This window comes from Belonocnema kinseyi, chromosome 6 (assembly GCF_010883055.1).
Source record: "Belonocnema kinseyi isolate 2016_QV_RU_SX_M_011 chromosome 6, B_treatae_v1, whole genome shotgun sequence".
In the NCBI taxonomy this organism is placed as follows: Eukaryota; Metazoa; Arthropoda; class Insecta; order Hymenoptera; family Cynipidae; genus Belonocnema; species Belonocnema kinseyi.
In genome coordinates this window covers 136989567-136996492 of record NC_046662.1, presented here as the reverse complement: position 1 = coordinate 136996492, position 6926 = coordinate 136989567, and positions in this window count along the sequence as shown.

Here is a 6926-nt window from a genome sequence, read left to right as displayed (position 1 = left end):
CTCAAAAACGCTTTTTTCTTTATAAGGTAACGATCCCCCCAATTTCATTCGAAATCCGAAAAAAGAGATTCCGTGATTTTTACTTTTCTTATTTTTCGATTTTAACAAGTGCCTGTTCTGACTTGAAGTTTGCCATGTAAAATGCATGGAGAAGAATCACTTTTTTGAATTTTTGGAATAATTTGTTAGAGTTTTAAAAAATGTGACGAGAAAGTATGGGGGTCCGTTGAGAATTATCCAACGAAGAATTTTATGTATCAGACATATGGGGTTGTCACCTCTAACACAACCTCATGAGTACCTAGAAACTACCCTTGAAACAAAAACCAATTCTTCATGAAATCGACCTTTTGAGCACTGTATTCCCGTATTTTTTGTACTTAAATTATCATTGGTTAATTAATTATTAATTATTTAAGCAAATGAAATTTGTTCAAATATTTTTTCTCGAAAATTTGTCCCTCACCCCCTTAAAATGAGTACTATTAGTCAAGTGGCATATTTAATAACATTGGTTTATTAATTTGTAATTGTTTGAACAAATGTTATTTGTTTGAATAATTTTTTTAAATTTGTTTTTCCCTAGAAAATAACACTATTGGCCAAGTCGAATATTTATTAACATTAGTTCATTCATTTTCAGGTATTTAAACAAATTAAATTTGTTTCAATGATTTCGTTTCGCATTTTTTTGAAGTAGAGTATTTCGAGTCTAATCGAATATTTATCAGTAATAATTAATTAATGATTATTAATTAATTCGATAATAATTAATTCATCAGTTATATTTAAGCAATAATTTTTATTAGATTTTTTTAAAAAATAAAATTAAACCAACAATGTTGATAAACTTTCCACTGAAAAAATATTAATAATTTTTATTGAAAAGTAATTTAAACAAATTCCATTTGTTTGAATAATTAAAAATGAATTAACTAATTACAATAAATATTCCATTAGACCAATATTAATAATTTTAAGTAAAAAAAAGACGAGAAAACATTGTTGAAAAGGTCGATTTCATTAAGAATTGACATTTTTTGTTTTAAGTGTAGTTTTCAGGTACTCGTGCGGATGTATTAGGGGTGTCAAACCCATATATCTTATAGATGAAATTCTTTGTGGGCTAATTATCTACAGACCCCATACTTCGCCATTACGCTTTTTTAAACTCTAAAAACTTATTCTAAAAACTCAAAATGAGTTTTCTCCATGCATTTTACATAGGAAACTTCAAGTCAAAACCGGCACCTGTTAAAATAAAAGAAAAAAAAAGTTACGGAACTTCTTTTTTTCCATGCATTTTTGGACCACCCTAATGAACAAACAACATTTTTTACCTTAATTATTCATGACAATGTTGATTTTCCTGCCCTTTTTTTCTTCATATGTTTTTTTTCTACTTTTCGCTTTTCATTTCGTTCTCGAGTTTTGGCATAGACTTTAACTCGCAGCGCGAATTTCAGGGCATTTAGGCGTTGATTGTAGCATGGATCCTCTGTCCCATGATGACGCAAATTATTTTAGTTGTAGATATATTATGTTTGTGAATTGGTTGGTAGGTTTGGTCAAATTAACAACGTGTGGAGCATCTTCATCCAAATGCGAACATTCTCTCATTCGAATGTAATATTCGTTATCCTGAGATTCTTCCATCGGTGTTTTCATTGTGTTTTCTTGACAAGTTTCGCATTTTGATTCCTGGAAGCATTTACTAGCGACATATCCAGCGTAATATGTCACCGAATTTTGTTCGTAAAAAGGAGTTTCCTCTACAAATTTATTGGAATCCTCCTTTTCCTGCGAGTTTACAGCCAGAAAATCCCTTTCACTCAAGCCTTCTGCTTCATTGAAGACCAAATCCTCATTTCTTTCGATTGCCTCTGTCTGTTTTCTCTTCTATTCCAACATTGGCACCTCTACCACCATTAATCTTTCCACTTGAGAGTATGTGTCGCAAGCATAATCGTACCATTCTTCCGGTAGGATTTTTATTGTGACCTCTTTGCCGAATTTTTGAGAACAAATGTTCCAAAGAAACTTGATTGCAAAGTTCTACTGCCAATTCAAAGTTTGGAAAATCATCCTTGATTGCAGAATACAAAGAGAGTATTGCATTGAATGAAAATGGCAGAACTTTTACGCATGGTGCTTTGCTTTTTGATTTTGCGTTGGTAGTCCAAGTTGATGACCAGTCCACAAAATTTGTTAGCCTTCCTTCAATCTCTGAATTTCTCAATGATAATGGTCGCTTTGCCGGGTTTCGATTCAACAATTTATATGCGTTGGCACCATCAATGACCCTGCCCATTTCGTCTGTAAAAGCAGCAGTAAGTTTCCAACTTATACTGGGTTGATCCTTCGTTCCGTGAATTCCACTTTCTGGATCTTCTCCAGCTAGTCGAATAGCTGCTGCAAACCTTTTGCCAAAAAATTGAAAAGTTTTTTTAACATTCATAATTTCCCAGTTATTTGGATCCATGTGGACTTCCGTAATATGGCCAAGTGAATTCCCAGTGGGCACAAGGTTTGGCGATGTCTTTACGACATCTTTACGACAATTTAACGACATCCTATGTCCATGTCGTTAAGGTGTCTTCACGATATCGTAAATAAGTCGTATGATTTAACGATGTCTTTACGATATCGCAAAGACACCGTAACGACATGGACATAGGATGTCGTAAAGATGTCGTAACGATGTCGTCAAGACGTCGTTAAATTATGTGCCCACTGGGTTACTGGTTGTACTTTTCCGGTCATAGTTCCATGTCGCTACGTAGTCTTGGTAATTAGCGATTATGTTTCCATCATCATCATATAAATATTGGTGCGTCCTCAGTCGATTTAGCAACCTTTTAATCAGATGCGGAAAATCAAAACTGCAGAAGTACTTTCGTCCTCCCTTTCGAAATAGGGTTTCTCTTTCGTTGCACCAAATGATTTCCACAGGCAATTTTGATTCGTTGGTGCCTGATCACAAGTGAGAAGCCTTACATCGGCTCCACAATCTGCTAGTTTCGTCAGACATCGCTTCACAAGATCAGCAATTACATCGCCAGTTACGCTTTTGCCAATTAAAAAGTACGCAATTGGCTGAGTATAAGGATTTTCTGCATCTAAGCTATCCAAAGAAAACACCAGAACGTTACTTGCTGGCACGTTTTTCCTTCCCAAAGGTCCCAGATCAACTAAACCTTCAATCAGATCGCAATATTTGGAGTACTCTTCGTACTTTTTACAACTGAAATCGTCCAATTTTAGTCCACAAAGATTTGTTGGAGCGGCAATTTATCCATATTTGTCTTTAGCTTGTCAAAAATAACATCACTGAATCCAGGTTTTATGTCATATTCAGCAATCCAGCTTCGTACAGTTGATAGAAAAGGCAGCTTCAACCCAGCCTTTTGCATATGCCCGTACGATAAATTTGAGTAATAATTTAATCTTTCTGCGAAATCTTTTTCATTTTGAGTAAAGCGCCTTTTACCTTTACGAAGTTGCAGTGTAATAGCAGCACGAGATACGGGACCATAGCATTGGCGTTCATCCTAAATTTGCTCAATACTAACTTTTTCCGTTTTATTGCAGCGACCTATTCTCTGCATTATATCCGTTCAGTTTTTAATTGTTGCTGCAAACTCTTAATTTTCCTTGCCATTTTCCTTTTTTGTGCTTCAGCACCCTTTCTAAACTGTTTCAACTAATTAGCCAAACCTTTCTCAATGTTTGCCATCTTTTCTTTTTTAGAAAGAGGACAACAATTCTCATAATTGTCCGAACTCGTGTTTGGTAAAAGAGGTTCTTCATCTACAGTGATGAAGCCATCCTTCTTTGCAACTGATGAATAAGTTTTCAGCACCGATTTTAAAACATAAACATATAGTTTAATCGTCTTCAGAATAATTTCAAATAACTTAAAAGTGAAAGACTTTGAAAATATTACAATGATTTTATATTTATAGAAATTAATTCTTGGAAAATATTTCTAAAGATTAAAAAATTGTTTAAAGATAAATCCGAAATATTTAAAGGAAACTTTTTCGAACTTCAAAATGAAAAACCAATGTGAGAAAAATTCCACTCATTTTAAAATATATTCAAATGGTTTAAAAGTTTAAAAGCAGATTTACAATCATTATAAAATTTAGTAAATTCCGAAATTTTAAATGATTCTATATTTAAAACAAATGTAAAACATTTCCAGAAACTAATTTTAAAAATTAATTAGAAAGTGTCAAAGGTCTGATGTGATTTTAGAATTATTTAAAAAATAAAAAAGCCTAAACATTTGAAGTAACTTATATTTGGACAGATTATTTCAAAAGATTTCGAAAATAAAAAAAATCTTAGGTATTTTAAAGACCCGTCTTTAAGTTTTCAAAATACAAAAAAAAATGTAGGAAAAATTGGACTCATTTAAAATTTGAATCAAACGGCTTAAAACTTTAAAAAGAATTAACAGTAATTTAAAAATTGAGTCGATTAAGAATTGGAAATAATTTAAGTTGTGAAAAATGAAATTCTAGATAATATTACAAAACATTTCAAAAATTGCCAAATATGAATGTCAAATATTTTAAGGACAAGCTTTAAAAATTTTCAAAATTAAAAGAAAATAAGAAAAATTTTACTCATTTTTCGAAAAAAAAATATTTTTGGGAAATTCATTTTAAAATAAACAGATTATCACATGGGTTAATAGTTTGGAAAAAATTGAAGAATTATAACATTTAAAAGTTTTATCGAGAAAAAATTTTAAATAACGATATTTGAAAACATTATTTACTACAGAATATTTCAAAACATTAAAACATTGGTAAAAGGCAATTTAAAAATATTTCAAGGACACTTCTTTAAAGTTTTTAGAGGAAAAGAAATATAGGCAAAATCTTAATCATTGTAAATGATAATTGGATGGTTTAAAAGTTTTAAAAAGATTAAATTATAATTTAAAAATTGAATAGATTAAATATATAAAATAATTTATAATTAGATACATTAATTTTTAAAGAATATAACAAAACATTTCAAAACTTGCAAAACATGAATTTGAAATATTTTAAGGATACTTTTTGAAACTGTTCAAAATAAAAAAAAATATTAAAAATTCGACTCATTTTAAAATATAATCCAAAGTTTTATAACTTTTAAAGATAATTAGAAATAATTAAAAAATTGTATAGTTTGGAAATTTTTAAATAATTTTGTATTTTAAAAAATTAGTTCTTAGAGAATATTATTAAAGATTAAACAATTTTTTTTTAAATTAAATATTATAAGGACACTTTTTAATTTTTTTTAATTTAATAATAAAATTTAAGAAAAATTTGACTTATTTTCAAAGATAATCAGATGGTTCGAGGGGGTCACCCCGTGTGACGGCCCGTTTTTTTACCTCTTTTGGGGATTTTTTTTTACGAACCATACCAATTTTTCAATTATCCTAGCTTAGGCGATGCGTAAAACGTGCTGAATCTACCATAGAAATTTCAAAGCAATCGGTCAAACCGTTTTTAAGATATCATGCCGGCCAATTTGATAAACGTCGTTTCGAGAAAAATGCGCTTGAAAGTTCTAGAACGCTTTAAACAATAAAGTAAACCTAGTCGTTATCACAGCTGTAACTTTCCAATGACTTCGAATATTGGAATATCACTTCGCCAGCATAATCCACACATGTGTGGAATTTTATTGGATTTAAAATTTTACAATGAGTTTATATTTTGAGATATTAATTTTGATAAAATATGTATGAACATTAAAAAAATTTTAGGAGAAAAATCGAAAGTATTCTAAGAAAACTTCTTGAAAGTTTTCCCAATATGAAAAAATGTTTAAAATCACTTTTAAAAACAAATAATTAAAAAATTTAACGCGTTAAAAATGTCAAATGTTTTTTTATGTGGAAACATTAATTGTTGGGGAATATTTAAAAAGTAAAAGAAATATAGGCAAAACTTTACCCATTGTAAATGTTAAACGGATGGTTTAAAAGTTTTGAAAAGATTTAATTATAATTTAAAAATGAAATGGATCAAATATATAAAACAATTTATAATTGGAAAAATTTTTTTTTAAATATAACAAAATATTACAAAACATAAATCTGAAATATTTTAAGGACACCTTTTCAAAATTGAATGGCTTGGAAATTTGTAAATAATTTCATATCTGTAAAAATTTATTCTTGGAGAATATTTTAAAAGATTAAAAAAATGTTTAATGAAAAATCTGAAGTATTTCATTAAGGAAACTTTTTCAAACTTTTAACAATTTTAAAAAATAAGAAAATTTCGAGTCATTTTAAAATATAATAATTATAAAATTGAGTAAGTTTCAAAATTTTAAATAATTCTATATTTAAAAAAATGTAAAATATGTCAAGAAACCAATTTTAAAAAGTAATCAAAAGGTGTGAAAGGTTTGATATGATTTTATAATTATTTAAAAAATGAATAGCCTTAACATTTTAAATAACTTATATTTGGAAAGATTATTTCAAAAGATTTTCAAAATTAAAAAACAATCTTAAGTATTTTAAGGACCCATCTTTACAGTTTTCAAAATACAAACAAACCATTTTTAATCGACAAATCTGAAATATTCTAAACAAGCTTCTTTAAAGTTTTTAAAATTTAAGAAAAATATATAGGAAAAATTCAACTCATTTGAAAATACAATCAGAAGTTTAAAAAATTTTTAAAATAAATTACAAATTGAATGGTTTGAAAATTTGTAAAGAAATTTGTATTTGGAGAAATTAATTCTTTGAGTATATTATAAAACAATAAAATGTTGTTTAATCTTAAATATTTTAAGGGCACTTTTAGAATTTTTTAAATTTAATAACAACATTAAAGACTTCCGTTTCCGGCATGAAAGTGTAAAGTAGTGGGAATTGTTGATGCTGAATTTTTCTGATA